Raw genomic sequence first — 27,102 nt, forward strand, 5'->3', positions numbered from 1 at the left:
TGAAGGTACAGGGATCCAGAATGAAACAGTGTATGATGGTTAAAGAAGAATTTCTTTAATTATTGTATTGTTTAATTTTGGACTTTATGTAGAAAAACCTCATTTCCATCCCCTGAAGGAAGAATCGCAAGGCCCAACACTAAGGAGCATAGAAATATCTTAGCATCTATGCTCCCAACGAATTAAAAAAAAACATGGGAACGTATGGTACTGTTGTCCACGTTTCTTCCTCCCCTGGTTCCAGTCGTCTCTGCGTCCAATACTGCACAGTGGGCCCGGCCTTGATAAGATGAATAGTAAATGTATTTTTACTATTCACCGGGATGCTGACAAGATCTGGCTGTGTACGTATCATAAGCATAAGCATAAGCATAAGCAAATCTTGCAGGTGGCCAGTGAGATCAACGGAAAATGCCAAATCCTGAACCCTGCTCTGCTCTGCTTGAAAATGTTCAACAGGTTCACCTTTCATTTCCAAAAATAATATTATTTCCACTCGTAGCAGGAAAGCCAGCGTACTTCTGTGTAGTAGGAAACACAATCTAATTCATGTCTAATGTCTTCCAAGAATGTCGAAAATTGGCGATGCTTCAAGCCACGGAAACGAATAAAATTTATAGTATCTGAAACTGGTTTGCACATGTTGGAACTTTAATCAAGTTGAAAACGTTACATTTAACTTTAGTTTTTTGCAGTAATATTTCACATAAAAATCAGTGGTGTTTTTTTGTGACAATTTAAGACGGGGCTACGCGGGCCGCATTGACAAAGGCAGCGGGCCGCATGCGGCCCGCAAACCCCCAGTTTGACATGCCTGATGTATACAAATGATCATAAAATTATGCGATCATATACAAAATATGGTATTAATGATACACTTGACTCACCGATAGGTTCGGTCAAAACTAACTTCTGTGTCAATTTTAAATCACGCAAAGGATTCAGAAAAAGCTCACTTCCTTTCGAAGGACTTTAAGTTCTAAGACAACATTGAACATATTTGAAGTGCAAATATTGAAGCTTGATAGACGATGCATTTGCTCACTTCTAACCGGGAAACTAGTGCATCCAGGCATTACTTCATATGATAGAAATGATTCAGTACGGCTAAGGAGCTGTGATTTCATTTTTGACTCCTAGCGAGATTGTTTGTACTGATTTTTTTTATTTTGGGTAGCGAAAAGCTCACTTGAGTTAATAACATTCAAGATCATTCTCCCAAAAGCGTAAAAGTTCCTCACTTTATAATTTTGTTTTTTTTAATGATTTTGATTGTTTATATAAGTAGAGAAAAACAATATTTCTTTTCTCCACTTTTTTATAATATTAGTTTTAAATTTTTGTCGTTTAAAATTGGCTCTATTTATTGGGAGTTTCAGGAATAGTCGAAGACTTCTTCCTACTCATGGTAGAAACAGCGAGGGGGGGCTTTGGATGTTAACCACCGCCCCCTTCACTCCATGAGGGTCCAGAAAAATCAATCGAGGTAAACATTCTATTCCACACTCAACCTTTTAAAATTATAATCAAATTTTCATGATGGATTGATGTTAGACGAGAGTTACAATCGTGACTCAGAACTGATGTCAAAATCTCAAAAACTAATCCTATCCGAAATATTCTAACTTATAGAAACTATTTCATTTCAAAATATATATTTTCAAACAAGATCTTACTCATTTCAAAGGTTCTGGTTCCATATCTTCAAAATCTAAATTGTATTTGTGTTTTCATATTTTGGATACAACACCACGTTTAGCATTCTTCATTTCCGGTTCGGAGCATCATTAAAGGCTGAAATGAAAAGCTGTATTTGAAATCGTCATTTAAATTTGGTTTTCTTTGAAAGCATCCTGAATTTTTGTGTCATAAATATTTAGAACCGAAGTTTTTAAACATTGTTCTTATGTTAAATTCAAAGATAACAAAGCTTCAAAATGGCGATATAGATTTTTGATTGAAAATTTTAATATTTTTTAAATTTGCAGGTCAGATAAAAATATATAATTGAAATTAAGAATCTAGAATGAACCCAAACATCATTATGGAAATTATGGATTTATAATTGAGGGCTCTGAAACAAATTTCCATTCTCGACTTATATTTTAACACTTAACATTAGATGAAATTTGTATGAAAATTTAGAATTCTTAAATTTTTACACCTCCCATAATTTTTATGGATGTTTTTGCTGCCAGAAATAGCAATAAAAATTTTGTAAGCGATCCATCCATTCCTAAACAAGCGCAACGAGTATTAATTTTGTGTGGAAATTTGTATTTATGAGTAAACCAAATTTTCATTCAAAAATCGTCAGAGACATACTGAAAGGTTTGAAGAATATAACTGTGGATGAAAAATGTTCCTTGACTCTTGCTGTACAATTCATGTGAACAATGTAGAAACCTTATTTGTACCCCAATAATTTTCAAGGGATTTAGATTTTTTATTTTGATATGGTTTTAACTTTTTGCGTTAAATGCTTAACTGCTTGTCATGTTTGCATAAAAATAAGCTAATGAAAAGTAAAAACCAAAAATCAAAGCCCAACTTTTTTCAAGCTTGGTGACCCAAAAGGCATCGAAAAACCACATGGGAACAAAAGTCTTTTTTTGCAGTGGTCTACTAAACACACCGACACTTTGTATAGACCAATTTATGACCCCTAGCACTTTTTCCGCTTAAACTCTCTTGTTTACCAACCGATTTTTACAAACTTTATAGTTTTGGGAGGCTTGTAACGTGACTCAAATGTTATTTTAAAGCAATGTTCAGCTACAATAATTTATTTTAAAGTTATGCAAAGTCTAAGAAAAAAAATCCAAAAAAACGCACCGGGAAAAAGGCTGTAAGTCAGCTATGAAGTGATCCAAAAAAATTAGTTAAAGTCTGAGAAAGTCGAATTTAGTTGCTAGAAAAGTCTCAGAAAATGCAGATTGAAAAAAAATCGAAAACAGCTATCTTTGAAAAGTCTTTAAGAAAAATGTCAAAATATCATAAATGACGTTAATTTTCCAATTCACTTTTCAATTTTTTCTATTATTACTGAAACAGCTTTGCTGGTTAGTTTTATTCAATAAATTACATGGTTTTTCAATTTTTTGTGGCAATACTTTATTTTGCTAAAACACTCTTAAAGATTTCTTTATATTCTCCGAAAATCAATTTCATTGATGAATACATATTAAACCTAAAGATCAATTTTTTTTTCCAAAAATGTGTATATCGGTAGCATTAGTATTTTTTTATGCAATGCACCGGATATGTTTTTCAATGACTGCCCATCAACTGCATCGTTGATATAAGTTGCAAATGACATGAAGATGTTAAAACGAGTATAATCGAAAAAAATTTTTTTTTCGGTGTTCTCAAAAAATAACCAAATCCCGTGAAAAATATCATGCATTCAATTTTGTTAGTTTTTTTATAATTGATTGAATCAAAACAGTCACCATGTCAACAGTACATTAGAATTTTTTGTGTCCAATTTCTTTAAATTCTCTCTTAGTTTCTAGATATGTAATTTTCATTCAATTATTTTGCATACAGAACCCAAATGCCATATTTGAAGCTTTAAGAATATTTCCAGAAGTACTGAAGCCTGGTCAGGAAGCAGGATTGACCCACAGTCCAGGTGTTGTAAGCATATCGCAAAAATCACACGACGATGGGTGGTAAAATTTTCAAGTTATATGTTTCATCTTGCTCTTTCATCTCTTGGCATGATACAAACGTTTACAAATTGTTTTTGAATCTATAATTCATATTAAACGATACTCATAATTAAAACTCTTGCTTTACCTGACAGTTAAATAATGTGAGCTCTTTCTCCCAAAGCCAGTAACTGAATACAAAACAAGTACACGACAGGAAATCATCGCCAAAATACTCTATTTTGCTGCTTTTTCTCCACCTCGAAAATAAAAAAACTAGCTGAACTTTTTTTGAGCCGATCTGGAAATCAACTTTTGGACTTTGGTTATTTATTTTCTTTACAAAACGATCTGAGGTTATTTGATATCAATACCTACTTGTTATTTAAAGATAATTGACCATCCTCTAAGTATTCTCAAATGTTGACAAACAAAATCGGCAGCAAAAGCTGAGCTACTAAGCTAAGAGCCACTAGATGGTGTTGTATATAACGGGTTTAAAATGGTCGAAAATTTAAATTCTTACACACGGATTCGACTCATTTTTGTTCGAGCCTGTTGTCTGGTTCTCTTTGATACAGGCATATAAGATTTTTAGTAAAGGGTGTCCACGATTAGGGGCCGTCGCGATTAGGGGCCTTTTATACCTTGAACGTTCAAAGCCCAGCCTTAGTTTATGCCTTCTGGACAAAACTTCGGCTTAATTTCGGTTAAATGCCCAACTACGTGGTTGTGATTTTTGGTGTTGTACGGAATACTTTTTCCTTCACTCCTGGGCTTCAGATCGGTGATCAATCGTTCCTCGAACCGATTAATCACTCGTTACACTGTGGAATTCGCGATTCACAACGTTTTAGCGATGGAACGATGCGAGAGATCCTTGTTCTCGTGATGAATGCACAAGATTTTATCATGCGCGAACTGTTCTTTCGACTCCATTTCCGCGAGTTTGGATCACAGGACTTGAAAACTTGCAGAATGTAAACTATGCACTATGAACTTAAACTACCAAAATTTTCATTCTACCCAACGGTTAAAAAGTTAGAGCAATTTCATATTGTGGCAATTTCATCGTGGACACCCTTTAAAGCTTATATTTCTATTCGTTGCTGAATGTCAATTATCAAATCCAAATAACAGGATTTGCAGATCACACATTTTATTTAGTGGTAGAATATTATGCGATAAATTGGAATAAAGCCGGTTTATTGAAAATAATAAAGGAAGAGCAACGATTAAGCAACGATTTTGCAATGTTTGAAGGCGTGCAAGTAGAGAAATCGATGCTCGTCCCCATAATGAAATAAAATAATTAAATATGGAATGAATGAAGGCGTAGTAAAATCTTAATAGTATTAGGACTCAGTACAAATTGTTTGATTTGCCAGAGGATCCCGCAAAGTGATGAAACCTTACTTTCTAAATACGTATTTAATACGGTTTTTCTAAGATAAGGTTTAATCTATGAATAGTCCAAGGTAATTGAAATTTGAGACTTTTTCGATTACAAATTTAACAGCTACCTACTGGATCATCGTGAAAAGGTACGATTTACGGGAGGGATGTAAAATCATATATTTAGTCTTTGGAAAATTTAAGGTGAGGAGATTCGCACCGAAATACTTCAAAAGGACCCTAAGATCGCCTTCGATCTGTTTGACAAGATGTCTTGGACATTATCCTGGACAAAAAAGTGCTGTATTATCAGTAAAAAGTCTCGAAACGCCATGTAGAGGAAATTTTTGAATGTCGTTTAAACAAAATAGAAACAGCAATGGTCCAATATTACTCCCTTGGAGAACTCCCGCATCCATGTTTTATAACGAAATGTTCTACTTTTTCGATCCTCGTCCTACCGTCCTAATTTGGACCCAAATTGTCCTACTTTTTACGATTAGGACCAGGGGACTGAGATGAACGGAGAATCATCGTCAATGATCAAACAAATTTTGCAGCCAATGATTGAATTTGTTGCAATTTGTTAGGAGAATTAGAAGTTTTCAGTTAAAATGAGAGAAAACGGTGCTCAGAGAGAGTGAAAATGTGCTAATTGTTGTAAATTGTTACGATTTGTTAAGCAGTTGTGGAATTTTGATCATTACCATTCCAAATGCAAAGAATTCTCTCTCCACTGCAATCCCTTGGTTAGGACCATTATCTTATTTCGATCCATTTTTTACGAGATCCTTATTGGCACTTTTCCATTTCAATGCAAAACTTTAATAATTCATCCAAAACTAGGTATTTATCTTTTACCGTGTCATTAAAATAATATCAAATCAATATCTGCTGACGATACATTATTTCTTCGCCATTACGGCTCACAACGCTAATGTAGAGAGGATTTTTTCCATCATCAATACCTAGTGGACTATGGAACGCGGAAAACTCCTAATTGACGCAGTGAGAGCGATTATTATGCTGCAATACAACAACACGAAAATTTTACGTTCAGAGTTGTTGAGAGTATTTGTTAAAAAATGAAAAGTTGCTAGAAAAAATCGGCTTTTCAGAGAAGTATGCTCCAGAACAAGAATAACTTCCTAATAAAAACTAACGATAAAATATTTAATTTCAAAAAACATAATTACATAAAATTGCGAAAAAAACGTTTTTGATCAAAATTCGTTGTGATATCATCTTATCTTATTAAAAATTTGTGTACAAACTACTACTTCCGATAGAAAATCGTCCTACTTTTTCATAGTATTTTGAGCAAAATGTCCTCCTTCCCGAAGTTTTATTCTGGTAAGCCTATTTTTACGTCAATTTATTAATTCCTTAACGAACTTTCTGAGCAAATTTGTCGAAGATCATCACTGAGTATCTTTTCAGATAACCGAGTTATAACCTGCATAAATGAGAAAATATTGTACTTATGATTTGAAGTGAATATTGTATTTATGTTTGAATATTATCTCTCATTTCAGATTGGAACAGCATGCAGCAAGCTAGGTATGTACACTTTGAATTATCAACATTATCTCTTTTAAACAATGCTTGATAGATTTCAACGGAAAACGTGCATTACCGCCAGAAATCCACAAACGCAGCCCTGAGCCAAGAAAACTGTCAAAAAACAATAAAAACCATAATTGATTGATCACCAAATTATTCAATTCCCGACCGGCGTCGTCTTCGTCTCGTCGTGTTTGGGAATGGGAATGGGAACGATTCGACGCACCCAAACCCAACCCGAACCTAGGCACAAACCTCAGTGATTCAGTCGGTACATGTTTCGAAAGTACAATCAATTATTACTTATCAAGGGAAGAAGGCAGCACCCAAAACGAAAAAAAAAACAGGGAACGAAAGCTCGAAAAACCTACTGTCAGTAACACAAATTGTGTGCTGCTCCATCTTTGCTGTGCGGCTCCATGCTGATGATGATGAGTGATGTTTTGATTGTTTTTATCGCAACTCGCAACTGATTCGGTTCAGTTTGTGGATTTCAGACGCGGTTCCATCGTGGCCCAGACTATGGGGTTTTCTAGAATTCGGAATCGTTTTTGGTACAATACAGCGATTTATCATCATTTAGTTAACGAAAAATCTGAGTTAAGGTTGATTGGTTGAGTCAGAACTTTTGTAGGGCCTGTGTATATATTGAAAGTAGACAACATTAAATTAAATCAATCAACTGATTCATTTCCAACCACCTTCTAAGACACTGAACAACTTATTTTGGAAATTTTGTCATTTTCATATATTTAAGAATATTTACGCTTTGGATTATATTTTGTAGGTTTTTTTTTTGTTTATTAAACAGTTGTTTCCTGATCTTGTAAAAAAACTTTTAAAAGATCTCATTTTTTTTTTCTGAAAATTAAAAGAATATATTAACACATTGTTGACTAATCACGAAACATCTCGTTTTTTTTTCGTTTGAGACGAGTGCTCTTCACTGAGAAGCATTACTCAAATGTGAAACATTTTATCAAGAAGTTTTATTCCACATAATTGTGTTAAACACTTTTGATAACTCATAGATACTAAATTTATAGAATTTGATCTAGTCGTTTCTGAGATGGAGAATGCCAAATTAAGGTGGTTTTTGGCTTGGATTTCTTCGTGTCATTAATGTTTAAAATATGTTATTGTAATAAAAAATGAGGTCGCCCAGTAAAAAATGAGCAAACATCATACCATTAATTTTAAATCAAGTTTGTTAAACACTTCTCCAGGTTTTTTGAAAGCCATAATTACGATTCAAAATCCGTTGATAAATAGTGATAAAAAATTTGTTTATCATTTTTTTTCTTGATCTCTGTTGGGTAAATTTTGAGGCTTGATAAAATTTGACTGGATGTTTGGACGTCAATATTGGAATCAAATGCCCGGATTTTTTATAAAAATTCGCTCGGATTTGTCCGGTCCAGATACGTGCTGAAAAAAATTCTGGCAATGATATAGATGAGTCTTGAGGGATGAATTTTGTAGAATAATTTTATTTTAAATTTTATGTTCGATTTCTCCACTGTACACTTTCTACCAATATTTGTGGTGCGAATATCTAAATATTTGTTTTTATTCTCATTCTTCAAACATCTGCCAATTAATCATAAAACTTCTGTGTATGTCATTCAGCTATTCAACAACTTTTGTTGTCATTTGACAATGCAATTGCAGTTGCAATGCTAGGTTTATTAAACTAAAGGTGTGAAACGAAAATTGTATCATGAACGTCTCAATAATCTTTTTCATAAGCGTAAACCATGTTTAACTTTGTTTTCTAGTCTTCAAACAAGTTGTATACTTATGATAACAAAAAATATTATAACATAATATGTTTTTTTTTCAACAGCTAAACTATTTTTAAAAGACTTGTATTATTTATATTGTACGAACGAGTGAACGAAAATAGTTGCAAATAAAATGAAACGCAAAAAATGTAGTTGTTAACAAACATTTTTGATGCCTCAAATTTTATTTTATTTCTAACTAATATTTGATATAAAATAAAATAAAACATAAGTTAGTAATTGAACCATTGTATCAAAAAAAAAAACTGTCAAAAAACTTGACTAGTCAAGCGAGAATGCCAGAATCACAGAAAAATCTTTGTTTTCACAGAATTTTATCAATTTTTTATCACAGAATCTGTTTTACATAAAAGAGAATTTTCTTAAAAAATCACAGAATCCACAGATTTTTAGAAAATTTTCTACATTATTTCAAAATTAAAATTTTTGATGTCTTGAAAAGTTTAATATTTGTAACTATAAATTGGAGAAATATTATAAGATTGTTAATGTTATTGATTTTTCTGAACCAAAATTAAAAAAAACAACCAATTTGTCATGATTTTTCAATAAAATTATTGAGAATTTTTTAAACTGTGACCCAAAGATGGGTCTTGACTCAAACATTCAGTCAGCGAAACTTTTTTTGTAGAGAAATGAATCCAACTTAGATGAAATTTCAGGGACTAGATAAGGGAAAATTGATGTTGAAAAACATGAGAAAAAAAAATTCGCCTTGTCTCCCGGTGAGACTTGAACCCACATCTTGCGCCTCTCCGGGGCCCATGTATTAACATTCTACTACAGGAGACCAACCTGGTGTATGAATATTATACTGGTTGAGTGTCGATGTCTATCGGAATGAAGGGAATAGTTCTCCCATGTGATCATAATCATTTTTCCTGGTCCAACTACCACAAGAGTCCAACTACCACAAGATGAAAAGATGGGAATAGAAATAGACCAGGAAAAATGATTATGATCACATGGGAGAACTATTCCCTTCATTCCGATAGACATCGACACTCAACCAGTATAATATTCATACACCAGGTTGGTCTCCTGTAGTAGAATGTTAATACATGGGCCCCGGAGAGGCGCAAGATGTGGGTTCAAGTCTCACCGGGAGACAAGGCGAATTTTTTTTCGCATGTTTTTCAACATCAATTTTCCCTTATCTAGTCCCTGAAATTTCATCTAAGTTGGATTCATTTCTCCACAAAAAAATTTTTGAGAATAACGGGCGAACACGAAATTATTGCGACACCGAAAATGTCAAGCCAACTTTTTATAAAATGTTTAGAATCAAACCAAAATTTCAGGGTAGTTTTATACATACATTTACATAAAAAATCCATCAAAGTCTTTACAGTGTCATTTGGTACCAGTTTTTCATTTTTTTTTCCATTTTGTTCTTCCACATGTTCTTCTCGTCTTTGAATGTCTGCTTGCTCTTCCGAAGTTTCAGCTATATTATTGCCCAGTACTGCTCCTCCGGGCACAGTAACGGGCGGTTTGACAGGTTCTTGTCCTTTGGAACAAATGGACAGAATTGGCCTCATACCACTCCAGGACAATTTTAGAATAGTGGCATGATGCCAAATCTGACCAAAATAGTGGAGCTTCGTCGTGCTGCTGCAAGAACGAAAAAAGACGCTTCAAGATGCACTTAGATTGGTAGATCTCGCAATTTATTGCACCCTTTGTCACTAAAGGCTCACTCCTCAGTCCGCAAGAGCAGATCGCCTGTCAAACGAGATATATGGAGGTGAACTTCGACATTTTCTTCTTCTTAAATTTGTCATCCACATCGAACTTGCTCTTGCCGGTGAAAAACTCCAACCCTGGAATTTGCTTAAAATCGGCTTTAATATACGTTTCGCCGTCCATCACACAGCAGCCATATTTTGAGAGCATCTTCTCGGAGAGCTTCCGTGCCCGAGTTTTAGCCGTCGATTGTTACCGCTCATCGCGATTTGGGAACTTCTCCACCTTGTATGTATGTAGTCCAGCTCTCTTCTTTGCATTCTGGACGGAGCTCTGCGACATGCTGATCTTTTTAGACAAATCACGGCTTGAGCCGTTGGGATTTGCTTTAATCATCTGCTTCACCTTTCCCTTCCTCTTTTTGTTCTCGTCCCGGTTTTCTTCCAGCTCCTTTGCCGTGATTCAACGTCAACTGCTCCTGGAACTGCTTCAACTGTCGGGGCGAAAGTTCAGAAAATTCCAGGTGTTTGAAAAGAATTTGTTTTCTCGACTTGCGTTGTCCACCTCCATTTTCGTTGAATCGAAAAACACGACTTCGAGTTGGACTGCATATAAACAATACACATCAATGAGAAAGTGTGCAAAATTTGGTTGATTTTTACCCAATAGTACGAAACCTATGCCCTGTTGAATGTGTCGCAATAATTTCGTATTCGCCCTTTACACACATACACACCACGCTTCTTACTACCGGAAATTTCAACCAGTTGTTGTTTGCCGTCGGTTGGAAACAAATAATGTTTTTTTCTTATACCGGTTTACATACACACACAGCACTCGGTACATCATTCGACAATATCCTTGTTGGTTGATTGATTCCATCCTACTTGCAACTGCAATATGTTCTAAGATGTCTGAGATGTCTCCAGCCTGCTCAATCAGGCAAGTATCATAATTATGCATTCTTCAATTCGTCCAGTGACTGGCCTTTGATTCGCAGATCCCGTTGTATCAGTCATCATACTCAGAATAATACAACCACTCGCCACTCGCCGAGCACACTGCGAGGGCCAACTATTGGAAACTTCTATTCTGCTGATGATTCTGAACGATTTGTGCCAATTTCTCGCGACTACTCGAACATGGACTCTCACTCTTCAAGATTCAACTGGGTATCGGGACGCACCAATCAGACCAATCCCGAAGTTCTCTTCTCTTGCCACCAACGACCGCCTGTTCCTGTTACATTCGTCCCGTTTCTTGGTTAGGTGGTTCAGGGGGACACTTCCAATTGCCATGCAACGGCAAGTATTCCTGTGTTTTGAGATTTTCTCCCAGTCATGCTTCTCAGCTTTCCAGCCCCACATCGTACGCATCGGAGTCTGTGTATGCTACCCGTTACCATGAACGAAATCACGTTGCAGCTAACTTAATTGGACATCGGGACGCACCACTTATCATGCCAATTCGGAAGTTCTCTTTTCTGGCCATCAACGACCGACAGTTCCTGTTCCAAGTCGTCCCACATCTCAGTTAGGTGGTCCATAGGGAGTTGCAACTCTACTGTCCGTTCAAAACTCAGAGCTTGGTGCTACTACCAAAATGTTCGCGGGTTGCGCACTAAATCTGAAGAGCTTTTTTTGGCAACAACCGATTGCAGTTACTACGTTGTCATTTTGACCGAAACTGGTCTGAACGATTCTTTCGACTCTGCCCAACTTTTCGGAACTAATTATTTAGTTTTTCGATGTAACCGTAGTTCGCGCAATATCATCAAAACATGTTTCGGAGGAGTTTTGATTGCAGTGAAACAATGTCACGTCAGCCGTCACGTATCCACAACGCACGGGAACGAGTTGGAGCAAGCTTGTGTTGCTGCCAACATTTGCGGAAAAAAATTGCTTTTCTGTGCCATATATGTACATTCCACCCGACAAGAGTAGCAGTGTCCAGGTCTTCGAGACCCACATGGCTTCTTTACGCGAATTATGCACCCTGGCTCCTGAAGATGAAAATGTGCTGGTCTGTGGCGATTACAATTAGCCCCGTTTGCTATGGGAAAAAAATGACATTGAGGCCAAGTTGCTTAACGTAACACCTCTAAGTGCTGCTGCTGCATCATTGATTGACGGCACAAACTCGCTGAGCTTAGTCCAAATCAATATGGTCAAGAATCACAATGGACGGATATTGGATTTGGTTTTCGGTTCCAGTGACGAGCAAATTGACGTTTGCCGGGCCCCTGATGCATTATTATCGATCGACTTGCACCATCCTCCCATCTTTTTCGATCTACCTGCTGCTCTGGTTATCAACGAGGATCCATCAAACCTACCGACACATTGCATTAGGCCACTAAATTTTCAAAAGATAAACTTTGATCTCCTTTCGCAATATTTGGGCGTCATTGACTGGAATTCCCTCTTCGACAACTCACCGGTTGACAACATGACTTAGTTATTTTGCAGCATGATCAACAACTGGTTAAATCTATGTGTGGTTTAAACCACCTGTTTCACCCGCTTGGAGCACACCCACTCTTCGGCAACTGCGACGTGATAAAAATGTCTGTTTACGTAGACTTCGTAAAAGCCGGAATGATGATGTGAATGATGTTTACGCAATAACCCTAGAAGATTTTAGAACTTCGTCAATTCTAAACGGAAATCCAATTCAACTCCATCATCAGTATTTTACAAGGAAGTTGTAGCTGACTCTCCACAATCGTGTTGTAATTTGTTTGCGGAACATTTTCGGTCCGTTTTCTCGGATACCATTTCTTCTGAACGTGAGTGCACCGAAACTACTAATCATGTCTCCGTCGATGCAATCAATTTCAATACTTTTACTATCAATTAAGAACATATCGTATTAGCTGCGAGGAAACTGAAAAGCTCTTTTGCAGCGGGACCTGACGGAATTCATTCTGCTATTTATTGCCGCTGCATTGAAGCTGTAGCATCACCTCTAGCCCGAATCTTTAACTGTTCCTTCCAGCAACGGAAATTTCCAGATATATGGAAATCATCGTTTATGTTTCCAGTTTTTTAAAATGGAAATCGACGTAACGTGAAACAGTACAGAGGCATCACTAGTTTGTCTGCAGAATCCAAGCTATTCGAAATAATCGTTAGTCAGGCGTTATTACGAACATCATCACAGTACATTGCAGTCGAACAACATGGGTTCATGCCGGGTAGATCGGTGTGTACCAATATGTTGGAATACACATCGTATTGCCTGAAACAGATGGAAAAAAAATGCAAGTTGATGCTGTCTATACTGACATAAAAGCTGCATTCGATACAATCGATCATAGAGTTTTACTTGCTAAGCTTGCCAAGCTTGGTGTGCATGGCAACATGATTGATTGGCTTAGATCATTTGTAACAGAACGCTCTATAAGGATTAAGTTTGGTGAAAGCATATCCTTTCCTTATACTTAACAATCTGGCGTGCCCCAAGGAAGCAACTTAGGCCCGTTGCTGTTTGCTCTATTTTTCAATGACCTGATGATCAGCTTAGATGAAGGAACCTGCATTGGATATGCGGATGATCTCAAAATATTCATGCCAGTGGAATGCGTTGCTGATTGTGCTCGTCTTCAAATGTTGATAGATCACTTTAGTGTATGGTGTAGATATAACAAACTATTGGATAGTGTTCCAAAATGTTCTGTTATAACCTTCCACCGCAAAAAAACACCAATTATTTACGATTATAACATCGACAATCAGTTGCCAAACAGAGTTTCTGAAGCTAACGATCTTGGAGTAATACTTGATTCAGGGGCGGTCCTAGAGCTGGCTCTTGGGGGGGGTGATTTTCCAAATTTTCAAAAATCAGTCAATAACGTATCTAAATACATGGCGAAAAAAAGTTCATTTGGAGAGAGCGAGTGGGGGGGGGGGAGGGAAGGGGGGGGGGTTGAGTTTATAGTTTCAAATGAGACTTAAATATTTGCTGCACACCAGACGTGTCCTTTGTCCATGGGTTGGGGGTTTTGAATTTCAAATTTCAAAAATAAATCAGAATCAAAATTTCAAATCAATTTTATTTCTGGTTAGTCATTAATATATTATTCGAAATGTTGGTTCTTATTTTGTATTTAAAAAAATTAAGTATTTTCAAAACATCAGAAACGGAATGCGAATTTAAATTTGGAATGAAGCCATAATTTGAACCAGAAGAAAAATACATCAAATATAACACCAGATTTGATAAAAAATTAAACTTGAATTCTAACAAAAAATCAGATCAGGTCAGAATAATTGATAATAACGTTAATTTTTACATATTAATTTATTTGTTTATTTTTTGGATCCATGAGGAAAAAATGGATGACATGTGATTAAAATGCTTTTTATAAAATTCTAATCTCTCATTTTCAACATCCAAACATTTATTCTAACATCCTATTTGCCAACAATTTTCATAATTTTAAAATGTTGTTAGTTATGTTCTTTTAATTTTTTAAAGTCACGGTGATTAAACTCTTCATAAATATGAAGATAAAAAAGATTAGTTTTTAACATTTGAAAATTTTTGATTCTTTTTCTAATAAAAACGTCTTACCAACATAATTCAAGAGAATGCATTTTGGTGTTTATGTTTTAATGATTGATTTAGTAGATTTTGGTGCGATGAACTCGAATCTTCAACTAGATTTTGTTTATCACCTCTTGTTTTGGTGATATGGAGTTTTAAATTTTTCAAATGAAACAGTTTTGAGTGAAGTCAATCATTCGTTAACATGAATAAAAACTGATTCTGAAAAATCTACAGTTTTTAATAATTCGGAAAGAAAAGTATTTCTGACATTACTAAAGAAAGTTTCTAAAAACAAAGATTTTATATCATTTTGAAAAAAATGCTTCAGGCTGAAAACGATTCTTTAAACATTCGTTAAAAGTCTTTTATTTTACAGAATTAAGAACATTCATTTTTTTTTCACAGAAGTCAAAATTACTTGCGTTCTTGGGGAAAGAAATAAGGTATTAACCCATATTTTGAATTTTAATTGTAATGTTTAAAAATTTTTTTTCAGAAAAGTGCAGAATTTACTTAAATAATTTTTAACCTATTTGAAAATAATTTCAGGCACCAACAAAAATCAAAACTTGCTCTTACATTCTTTTCATCTAAACAAATGTTGATTCTGTGGCCTTGTGCCTGAAAATGCGTGTTTGAAAAAAAATTTCATATCAGCATAAAACTTGTAATGATTCAAACATTTTTTTTATCTAAATGATTAATCATCAAAGTTGGATGAACTTGATAAGATACACTTCTTTAAAAAAAACATTATCACATGACCATGATGCACACTACTTCTCCTCTTCCCTTCAAATTTCATTGAACTAAATTTGAGTTTTGTATTAAATTTGAAATTAGAGAAATTTCAAAAACTTTCTCTACAAACATATTTTGATATCCTTTAAACAACTTATGCATCCCTTTAAAAAACAATCTGCGAATCTCTAACATTCACTGCGAACAACTGTTGATAAAAAAAAAGATCATTTTCGTCATTTGTATATTCAGCAGTTTAAAAAATTATCAATTTAAGAACTCTTTAAAGAACCTTCCGATATAAATGTAATTTTACAAATGAAAAAATACACACATTTTTATAGAAGAAAATATGAAAAAAAATCTCAATTTATCTAAAATATTTTTCTTGAGTATCTATATTAGACTAGTTCACTTTTCGGCTTTTTTCGCTGATCACAACGCCACTTACAGGGTTTGATCCTCATTCATTTTCAAGTACTCTGGCCGAATTTGAGCTCATTTGAGTAAGTTTCCAGCGTGCGCTAGGAGTTTTATTGAAAAAAGTCAATTTTTCTGGAAAATTTCCGTAGATGTGTTCTAGCAAGCTGTTGTTAATATAAAATGATAATTTTATAGTGCTCGGTGATTGATATGACAAGCATTCGTATGGACCTGTTTTAGATAATTGACTAAATCAAACCGAAAAAATTTAAAAATTCATAAACTACCAACTTTTACAAAAAATTTACTTACAAGTTGAGAGCTTAAAATCAGTAGTAAATAGAAAAAAAAAATATTTTCGATATAAACTTTTCATAAAAAGATAGCCTTATTTATAACCTTTAATTTGATGTATAACACTTAATGATCGCAAGAGTGCTAGCAAAGTTATTCAAATATCTATGCAACAAATTTGATTTGATAAAATATTTTTCATTCAAGTTTGCTCCACACCAACTTGTGCACAAGAAAGGATATTTTATTCAATCAAGTACCCCATGACGGGGCCAGCAGCCGAATTCCGGTACTTGAAGAAAATCACGAAAAATCTCTTCTAGAAAAGAAATTCTAAAATTGTCGTTCTCTTCATAAAAATGTCTTTTCTTCTTGGCTGATTCCGAAAAAGTAAAGAGAAAGAAAAAAAAAACAAATGTAAGAGAAGAAAAAAGTATAGTTCACCTATTCACCGCTAGACGTCTTTGACGTTTGTTGTCGATGAGACTTTTCAAAATGACTTATTGTTGGCACCGTCTTTCTCCCATGTTAGTTTGTTGCCCGATATTGAGCATGGTAATTTGATAAAAATTATATTTTTAGTACTGAAAACTATTTATAACAGCAATATTAAATATTGCTAGATAAAATACTTCAAATCTTGCTCGCAACCGTGCATGCAAATAAATATAAAAAAAACATATCGTTGAGTGTTGAAGGTATAATTGGACATTTTGAAAATGAAGATAGAAAGTTACGTGTTTGTAAACAATCAAATCTTTCGGAGGGCTCAAAATAGTTACATGTGTACAGTCAAGAGCTGCAATCACTCCGGGGATATTAAATAGCTGGAAGAACTTTTGCTTAATAAGAGCTAGTTCTGCATCTTTTGTTGGAAAAAACGACAAATTTCTCCCAGCATTCTTCAAAATACGATGACATGTCGGTTGTGAAACTACCAGTAGGTTGTCTTGTCCATTATTTTCAAGTTTTAATAGGTATTAACGTTTGATTCAATAAAATCCTCACTGAAAAGAAATGTCTTTTCAAATTTCCGAAGCAAAAATGCCGAAGAAATTAAAAATCTCGTTTTCTATTTCAAACGTCAAAAAATGTCTTCTTTGAATTGACCGGAATGTCAATCTAAGAAAATTTTGCAACGAAAAAAATACGAAGAAATTGAAAATAGTATTTTCTTTTTTTAACGTCAAAAAATGTCTTCTTTAAATTCACCGGAATTGCAAGATAAGAAAATTTTAAAAATGTCTTCAATAATTTCTTTTCTTTCACGACATTTTTTGCCCGGAATTCGGTTGCAGGAGTTAAAAAAAGCGCGCGCTTTGATCAAGTTGTAAGCAAGTCCTCTTGATGCCACGTTTTGCAGGTTGCATGATGCCAAAACTTGAATGGAGACAACATTATGATTCAAAGAATGTGATGTGAATGTTTGAATGTCTTTGCTTATACTGTTGCGATAATTAAGTGTTATACATCAAATTAAAGGTTATAAATAAGGCTATCTTTTTATGAAAAGTTTATATCGAAATTTTTTTTTCTATTTACTACTGATTTTAAGCTCTTAACTTGTAAGTAAATTTTCTGTAAAAGTTGGTAGTATATGAATTTTTAATTTTTTTCGGTTTGATTTAGTCAATTATCTAAAACAGGGTCATACGAATGCTTGTCATACCAATCACCGAGCACTATAAAATTATCATTATATATTAACAACAGCTTGCTAGAACACATCTAAGAAAATTGTTCTTGAAAATGAATGAGGATCAAACCCTGAAAGTGGCGTTGTGATCAGCGAAAAAAGCCGAAAAGTGAACTAGTCTAATCTATATATCACCGCAAAACTCTCACCGATATTTTAGTGATTCTCGTTTAGCAACAATACCTCTGAAAATCCAAACATTTATTTGAGAAAGTGTTAACAATTGCTATGAATTTAGAACTGAATATTTTATTTTTTTAAAAAATATGTTGCTAAATCTTAAATCGAAAAAACGAATTAATATAAACTCATGTTTCGATTTTTCAATTTCTAAATATAAATTTAATTCTAAACCAAAATCATTAAAATTAAATTCTTAGGTATGCAGCTTTCGGTATGTACTTTATTTTTATTTGTTTTCTCTTAAATTTCAAGCTCTCATGGATTTTAAAATTTATTGGAACTGAATCAAAAGAAATTGTTACAAATTTGAAACGAATGATTCAGTAAAAAAGTGAAAAATCGTATTTTTGCTTCGTACACTCAATATGTATATTATTATGTACTCAATAATTTCAAACTTATTGTACAATTTAAAATAAAAAAAATAATAAAGGGTTCATTTCTTAAAGCTTAAACTGTTTTCCAAAGAAAAGTCCTAATCAATTGCAATTGAAATAACGGAATTTTCAGATTGGAGCGCAGATTCAGCGTGGATTTGCAACTTAAATTAGCTTAATAATAATTCCTGCTCAAAATTTTAATCATGATTGTGTTGATGAGCTGCAGTATCGGCGATATAATTGGTGTGAATTTGGAACTCCAGCCGTGTTGGTCAAAAATTAGAAAAATGTCTTGAGCGATTACCTTGTTCCCAACCTTGTTTTTGGAGGTTTATTGTTGAACTCAATTTTTAATCAGATTTTGTTTATCACCTCAAATTTTAGAAGTAGAATTTTTGATGTTCTTAGAAAATTGAATGGATATGAATGTATAAAAAATGTATAAAAGAAGCATATATGGTCAGCAAATTAAATTAAACACTGTAAGTACCTCAACAAAAGTAATTTGGTGAAAATCGGTCTAGGGAATTGCAAGTTACAGCTGTTTTAGTTTGGCGGACCCAATTTTAAGAATTTAAGAAATTATTAAATTCTTTTATTTTAACAATCACCCCCACGGAGTGGAAAATTTTGAAAATTCGAAAGAACACCCACTAGGAAAAGTTCGAAGTTTTTATAGAAATTCCAACGTTTGCGAGTATTTTGTAACGGTTTTTTGTCGCTTGGGGGGGGTGATCACCCCGATCACCCCCCCCATAGGACCGCGCCTGACTTGATTCGCATCTAACGTTCAATAGCCAACGATCCTCCGTGGTAAATAGAGCAAATCGTCAATTAGGCTTTATCTGTAGAGTGGCGCGAGAATTCCGTTATGTTTGAAGTCCCTCTACTGCGCTCTTGTCCGATCAATAATTGAACACGCTGCTATTGTCTGGGCTCCATATCAGCTGCTTTGTATTCTATGAATTGAACGCGTGCAAAAGAGGTTCGTCAGATTCAGCTTCCTGCTTATCCCGACCGGTGTCAGCTTTTGGGATGAGATACCCTTCCTTGAACGCCGCCGAAAAATCCAACAAGCCGCATTCGTCGCCAAGATATTGAACGGAGAAGTACAGTCGCCAAACTTAATAAGAACGATCGATTTTTGAGCCCCATCGAGAACTTTACAATACTATTAGTTGATATCGAGTCAAGTTCACAGAACATCTTCTGGATACAATGAGCCATTGACAGCTATGATGCGCATATTCCAGGACACGGAGCACCTTCATCGATTTGAGAACCAACTAGTAGTTTTACTCGCCGCATGTTTCAGTCCAGATTGTTCCGTTCTATTTGAGTGAAATTTATATCATTCATTTAATCATTTATTGTTCGATGAATTAATTAACTAAATAAATAAATATGTCCGTACGAAACTTTCATGACTTAAAGCGGATTGATATCCAAACTTTTGCAGGGAATGTCAGTAAATTTGAAAAAAAAATTTGCGAGGTTTTGATAAGAGCATTTTCTCAAACATTGAAAGTGTGGTTTGACGATTTGCCTGTTGGAAAAACCTTATTCGATTTTACACATGTTTTCTTCGATAGGCATCACTGTGCGCTATAAAGACGCAATTCAGTCCACACCGAAGGACGAATTGGGGACACACGGATCGAGCATACACTACCAATAACCATATTTGTATCGTTCCTTGGTTCGCAAACGGCTCTCTTCGTAGTTCTGCAACTGGAAATGCTACCTCTCTGAACTGGCCGAGAAAAAGTTTGTCTCGCCTCGACTAAGATTCTACACACATATTATTCGAAACAGCCTAAATGGAATAATAAAAAACTAATACGGCTTGTGCTGTACCAACTGGCACAACATGTTCAGTTCAACTTCGGTCGAACGGGAAGAGTCTATCCTGGTCTGACATACAGACGCAGACGCACAAATACATACATAGATAGGAACTAAACAAACACAAATAAACACCGTTGGAAAAAAAGGCACCACGTAAAGCCGGTAGCAGACCGGAATGTGTGTTGTAGGCAGCCAACTCTTTTCTCCCGACTTCTGGGCCCATCAACAAATCTGCTGCTGCATAAATACATGTCCTACATATTGTACAGTAGATGTGCCAGGGCTAGCTAGGCTGTACAAATAGACTCGCCACTAGATGAATGTTTATGGACTGCCGGAAAGACAGTTCTAGTACATGTCGGATGTGTTGTTTTAGTAGCTCGAAACATGGAATGGAGCTGGCTGTTTTTTCCTTCTGCTTCATGGACTTGACTGTCTAACATTCTATACATTAGGCAACAGTTGGGATATGGCCACTAACAGGAATTTGTCAAGTGTTAAGTCAAACTAATGACCGTAATATAACATTAAGACCGAATTCTAATATTATCTTAGAAAGTCTTATTTGTTAGGATCACTACTTTTTACAAGTTTTGAATAGAGACAATTGCCCCGGGCCACTCGTCTTTCCGTTTTTCCGCAGCTAAGATGTACAATTTTTATAGTCGCTTTTGATTAGTTATGCGAAACAATTCTACATATCTGCATCTGCATCTGAATTTTCCTTTTTGCTCAGGGATTTCAAACCAAGTAGGTTTATTCATCCCGAATCTGCATCTGAATTAAAACTTCAACTCTTAAAAAAAACGTATAAAAACGTGTGTTTTTCATGAACCAAAAATTATTGCACTTATTCTAAAGTTGGAAAAAATCAGTTAAGAAATTAATCATTCTTCTTTTTGTTTTTTTTTATGAATTACATATTTGCAGTTTCCCAAGTCCAAGATCCATTTAAAATATGATAAACAATTCTGAACTTCTTATTTTTGCTTAGAAAGTCAGCTTTTGATGTACCTACTCGTTATAGAGTTTGATTAAAAATTTGTACTTTGAAGTGATATTTATAAGCGGTTCAAAGTCTATCTCAAAACACTTATGTATGTTTTGAAATTCTCAATCAATTTGAATCAAGTTTTTCAAAAAAAGTTATCTTTGAGTGAGCATTTTACCTGTTAATCTGAATTAAACATTGCTTTTTCAAAAATTTTGTTTTGAATTTTAGTTTCTGGATCTTGAAATGATAAATTGGCACAAAAATAGGTCCCTAAAGTCCCTAGCTTACATCTCAGGAAACCAGTTCTAAGAAATATTTAGTATTGTTCAAGAAATAGAATTTCTATCGAATAAAATTAGTTGAATTTTGATTCATCAGGCGGATATCCTAGCGCTTTTATTTATAGTGAATAACATATATTCATATCTTAAATGTTCATGATATTGTGTGTATCAGTTCCCAATGATGACAAGACACAAAGAATATTCAAAACGATCAATTATGGAAACATGAATGTCGAGGCTCATCAATTACATATGAGTACAAAAATAGTCCTAATGAACAATCAATCAACCGAATCCTTCATCACACATTTCTAGGTCCAACATGTTCTCGGTACCGTGTGAAGTTAACGAATCGTGAATATTTGCTGAAACGCAGAAGCTCATCAGGGCAGAATATTGAGTCCCGATTCCTACTTATGTTCTTGGAGTCATACAGGAAGAAAAAAATCACATTACAGAGATCACACATCATCATCACTCATCGGATTCATTTTCACGAAAATTGGAACACATCAAACCCAGTCGAGGGGAAAAATAAAACAAAGAAATCAAGGCCCGGTTCTTTTTCCAGGACCCACGGCCTGGAATTTTCCCTCGGGAGGTTGGGAAAATTGTGACGATGAAGGATTCCATTATTCCAGCAGCCAGCAGCAGTGGGATTTATCCTTTCCATCATCATCATCAACAACATTGGGGATAGCACCCACGCTTCGCTGTCATAACCGTATAGGGACCAGGCCAGGCTACCCATCATTCATGCCAAAGGCGGCGATCTATTTTCGGGTCTCTTTCCTAGTCCTTAGGGCAGGCACACGTGCGTTCAGAAATGGATAGCAGCCAGCAAAAGTAGAAAAACAAATCCTGACTCGGAGCAGGAAAAAAGAGCATTTCACACATGTGGAAAATTTTGTCACCACATGGAGGTCTTATTATGCGATAGGTGGCTTAAAATGAAACATTTAAAAGACTTCCAGCTGCTCGGGCTTCAATGACGAATCAGCGACTAAAACCTTTGACGTTGTTTTTTTTCTCAATATCAGCAAGACACAAAACTGAACATCTTAACAGTGATGAGCTAGACCTTAGTAAACAATTGTAAACATGCACAACAAGGTTGGCTCCTTAAAGCGTCGAGGTATGAACCGATTCAAATAAAAAAAAATGCTTAAAAAAGCAATGAACAGCTATAATCTTTTCATCTTTAAAATCTTAAATATTTGTTGGTAAAAATTAACGATATTTTTTTTTAATAAGCCCACTAGACATATGGTTGCATATCAGCCCTTAGAAGATAATATCATAGAGCTTTGATATTATAACCGATTGGGATACAATGCTTAGTCAGAATCAACTGTCTCTTCAACTCATAGTGCAGGTAAGCCTGATAGCATATAGAGATAGTTGCCCTACTTTGAACCTATTAAGTGATGCGTTTTTATGACTTATATTTTTTTCATCGAAAAACTCAAATTTTTTTGGTTCTTGGTTTTTCTAGGACAGTTCCTCATCTCCTCTTTTGATTCAATATCTTGTTTTGACCTGTCAAGGCGTATTTTTCCAGAAAAATGCAAAATTTTGATGAATGCGAAATTCCTAGTTTGGACCGATTGTTCTAGTATTAAAGGGTGATTCGGTCAAAATTTGGTCAAGGGAAAACGCGTGTCAATCGGTGAAATTGTTTATTTAAAAAATCAAATTAAATTTCTTTTTCAAGTTTAATTAGTAAAAAAATTAGGAAAAATATTCAGTTAGGCTTCTGCTTTTCCAAATCCGGATTGCCGGGCCTTACGCTTAACCCCTGCCATCAAATTTTGTACAGCCACCTTGTCAACCTTCTTCACCGCAGAAAGCCAGTTTGCCTTGAACTGCTGCTCGTCCTTAGGAGCTTTTTTTGGCCTTCTTTAGGTTCCGCTTGACAATAGCCCAGTATTTCTAAATTGGGTGGAGCTCTGGCGTGTTGGGTGGGTTCTTGTCCTTGGGAACCACCTGCACGTTCTTGGCGACGTACCACTCGATGATTATTTTACCGTAATGGCAAGATGGCCAAAACAGTACGGAATAACCGTGTTTTTCTCCAGAAAAGGCAGCAGACGTTTATTCAATCCATTCTTTCACGTAAATTTCTTGGTTGACAGTCCCGGAAGCTATTAAAATGTTGCTTTCCAAGCCACAGGTACAGATGGCTTGCCAAACCAGATATTTCTTCGCGAACTTTGACAGTTTCATTTGCTTCAAAATATCTGCTACCTTTCCCCTTCCTTTTGCCGTATAAAACTCCTGTCCCGGAAGCTACTTGTAGTCGGCTTTGACGTAGGTTTCGTCGTCCATTACGACGCAGTCAAACTTTGTCAGCATCGTCGTGTACAGCCTCCGGGATCGCGCTTTGGCCGTCCTATTTTGTTTATCATCGCGATTTGGAGTCACTTTCTTATAAGTCGATAGTCCGGCTCGTTTTTTGGCTCGATGCACGGTTGTAGACAATACACCCAGCTTATTTGCGGCATCTCGGAGAGAGAGGTTAGGGTTTCGCTTAACTACCGGCGACTCTCTTTGTCGTCTCAGCGGCTTCCGGTTTTCGATTTCCCCCCGATCCAGACTTCCTGGCTGTCGACAAACATTCCCCAAACACTTTAATTACATTTGTAATGGTTGATTTGGCAACTTTTAGCGATTTTGCTAGCTTTGCGTGCAAGTAGCTCGGATTTTCGCGATGCGCGAGCAAAATTTTGATACGCTGCTCTTCTTCCTTGGACGGCATTTTGGCAAGTGAAGAGTGAATTCCAAAATCAAAATAGGAGCAACATTTTACACACACACACCTTCAAAATGAAGTGGGGTTCAGGTTTTTTAAATGCAAAATTGAAAGAAATACGTCAAGTTGATATTGACCAAATTTTGACCGTATCACTCTTTAGTTCTAAGACTGATATCCTGTATTAGACCTATGCCCAAAGAGGGAAAGTTTCGGTTTTTCAAAAATTTAATGTAAAACGAAAAATTTACATTGAACAGAATTTCAAAATATAATAATCAGAACTGTCTTCAGATGAGAAACATAGAGAGGATGAAAATTGATTTGGTTTGGTGGTAGTTTCTGAGTGATATTTTTTGTTGAGATTTCGAGTGTCTATTTCAAATGAAAACAGAATTTTAAGCTACAATAGTTATTTTTCATTTCCGATAGTTTATTTAACAAAATTACTTTTTGTAAGGATAAATGTGTAATGCACCTTTTGAAAATTTATGAGTTTCTCGGATTTTTATTTTTTTTTTCAATCTATTTTTCAATTTTTTTGTTCCATATGTACTAAAATTTTCATTCATTTTTTAAGCAACTTTCCCTAATTTAGCAAAATTTATCATGATGTATGAACAAACTGTTAAATTCCTTCATTTGTAATTCTGTTATATCACACCCGCAGCCTAAAAACCAAGAACAAACAGTTGTGGGTTGCGTTTTTCATCTCTTGACACCTCATCAAAGTTTCAGCAGAGAAAAGGAACAATAACTTAACAAAACCCCAAACCAATTGCATCAGGCTTTTAGAATCTTTCGAAACATTTGTCATAAATAAGGATTTCAGATCATATGCAGGATTACAAAGAAATCGGCCGGAGTTGAAAAAAGGAAATAAAGAAATTATAGCTACAAACTTAAGGCTCGGTGAGCGAACCCCTTTGTTGTGCTAAAGCTTACTTCATTTCGAATTGGAACAAACTTTTGCTCATATTGTGACGCTTCTGTTGGACGGATTTGTATGTTCTTGGCGCCTACGTGTCGGGTGTTTTGTCAGCTTCACGTATGTATTTTTGGCATTCCGCAAATCGACTGTACTTTGTAAACAATCATGAAAGCCGAAAGAAGGGAAAAAATGTGCAGAGTTATTTGGAAATTCCTTTGTGATCTACATCTAGGTTAGCTAAACAGCTGAAATTGCCCAGAAAAACGGACGGAAGCCTCAAGCCAATCGTCAGATTGAAACAATCGACCGGAAACAGCGTGCACTGAAAATCAAAAATACCCAAACTTGAGAACTGCCACCCGCCAAACCTAAGTTCAAGATTGAAAACTTAAGTTTGTGAAAAAATCACAGCTTGCCAATAAGCCAAACTTGTCCTTCAAGCGAAGAACTGTTTTTTGGGGGGTTTTTGTTGTAAGCGCATCTGATTCTGTTACCTCCATCGTGGCAGATTTAGGTTTGGGGGGTAAGTTCAAAGCGAAGAACTGTTTTTTTTTGGGGATAACTTTTATTCCCGCTTCATTCGCAGAAAGTCTCACATATACGATGATGTAGCTGCCTCTCTCAACAACTCTCCGATGGTCGAGCGGTTAGCATCCTGAGATGGCAATCGCAAAGCCATTGCAGGTATGGGTGTGATTCTTGCACCTGGCGATATTTTTTTTTATTTTAATTTCCATTTTATTGTGGTATCAGATTTTGGGGGATGAGTTCTCCTTTAAGAGCTTAACTTTGTGCTATGCCACCAATAGCCAAACCTGTAGGGAGGGAGTTTCATTCGGGTTGGCGGGGAAAGTTCTCAAGTTTGGGTATTTTCGAGGTTCAGTGTGGTAAGACTTTGAAGACGAATCCGGTGCTGCCCATAGAACTGTGAGGAGAACTCAACTCTGGGAAGAAATAGGGTCGTATCGAGCTAGCAAAGAGCCAAATCGGAACATAAAGCAGAACAGTGTGGCCAAAATCCGACGACCAGGTCCTGACAAAATTTGACGAGTGCTTTTTTATGGACGATGAAACCAATGTCAAGGCTGACTTCAGGCAAATCCCATGTCAACAATTTTACTTGGCAACGGCTTGTGGTGATGTTCCAGCCGATTTTAAATATATTTATGCCGACAAATTTGATTTTTTTTTCATAGAAGACTTTGATTTTTTTGTGCTTTCAAGTGATGAAACATGTTTTAAGAAGCAAACAATCTGAAGACACATATGGGCTAAAATGAAAGACGAAGACGCAAGGAAAAAGTTAAATTTAGCCTTTAGGCCAACTGTGTGCTGCTAGTGGTAGTTCGCACTGAATAATGAATAATAATGAATATTCAGAAAGTATTTCACCGGTATGAAATTACCTTTTTAGTGAATATACATACATTTATTGAGGAAATCTTGCGTTAATATTGTACAAAAACCAATGCAAAGTAGATTTTAAGTGATAGAAAATCTGAGGATTGCCAATTGTCAAAAAGTTCAATAAACAATTTCTTTTTGAAAATTCGTCAAAAATTCTTCAAAAGATTCTATTCATTTTAAAACAATTCTTCTCTGTTTGCTCATTTAGTACTGTATTCTCTCAATTCCTACTGCCTGGCAGTTTACGGCAAAATCAATCCAAAGAATTAAAAGACAAAATAAATAGGTATACAAGAAAACCCAAAACCTTGACGTCCTCCGAACAAATTTTAGCGTTTTTTCATGCAAAACTTCAAATCAAATATCTGTTTTCTTGTTTCATTTTAAAAATCTGTCAAAAAATAATCCTTAAAAAAACCTCTAAAATTTACAGGCGATTAGAAATTGGAAGAAAAAAATTAGTTTGACACACCCTATTCCACTTTTCCTATTGACATCCAGATTTCATTTCCTGGT

The sequence above is a fragment of the Uranotaenia lowii genome, chromosome 2 (assembly GCF_029784155.1).
Source record: "Uranotaenia lowii strain MFRU-FL chromosome 2, ASM2978415v1, whole genome shotgun sequence".
NCBI lineage: Eukaryota > Metazoa > Arthropoda > Insecta > Diptera > Culicidae > Uranotaenia > Uranotaenia lowii.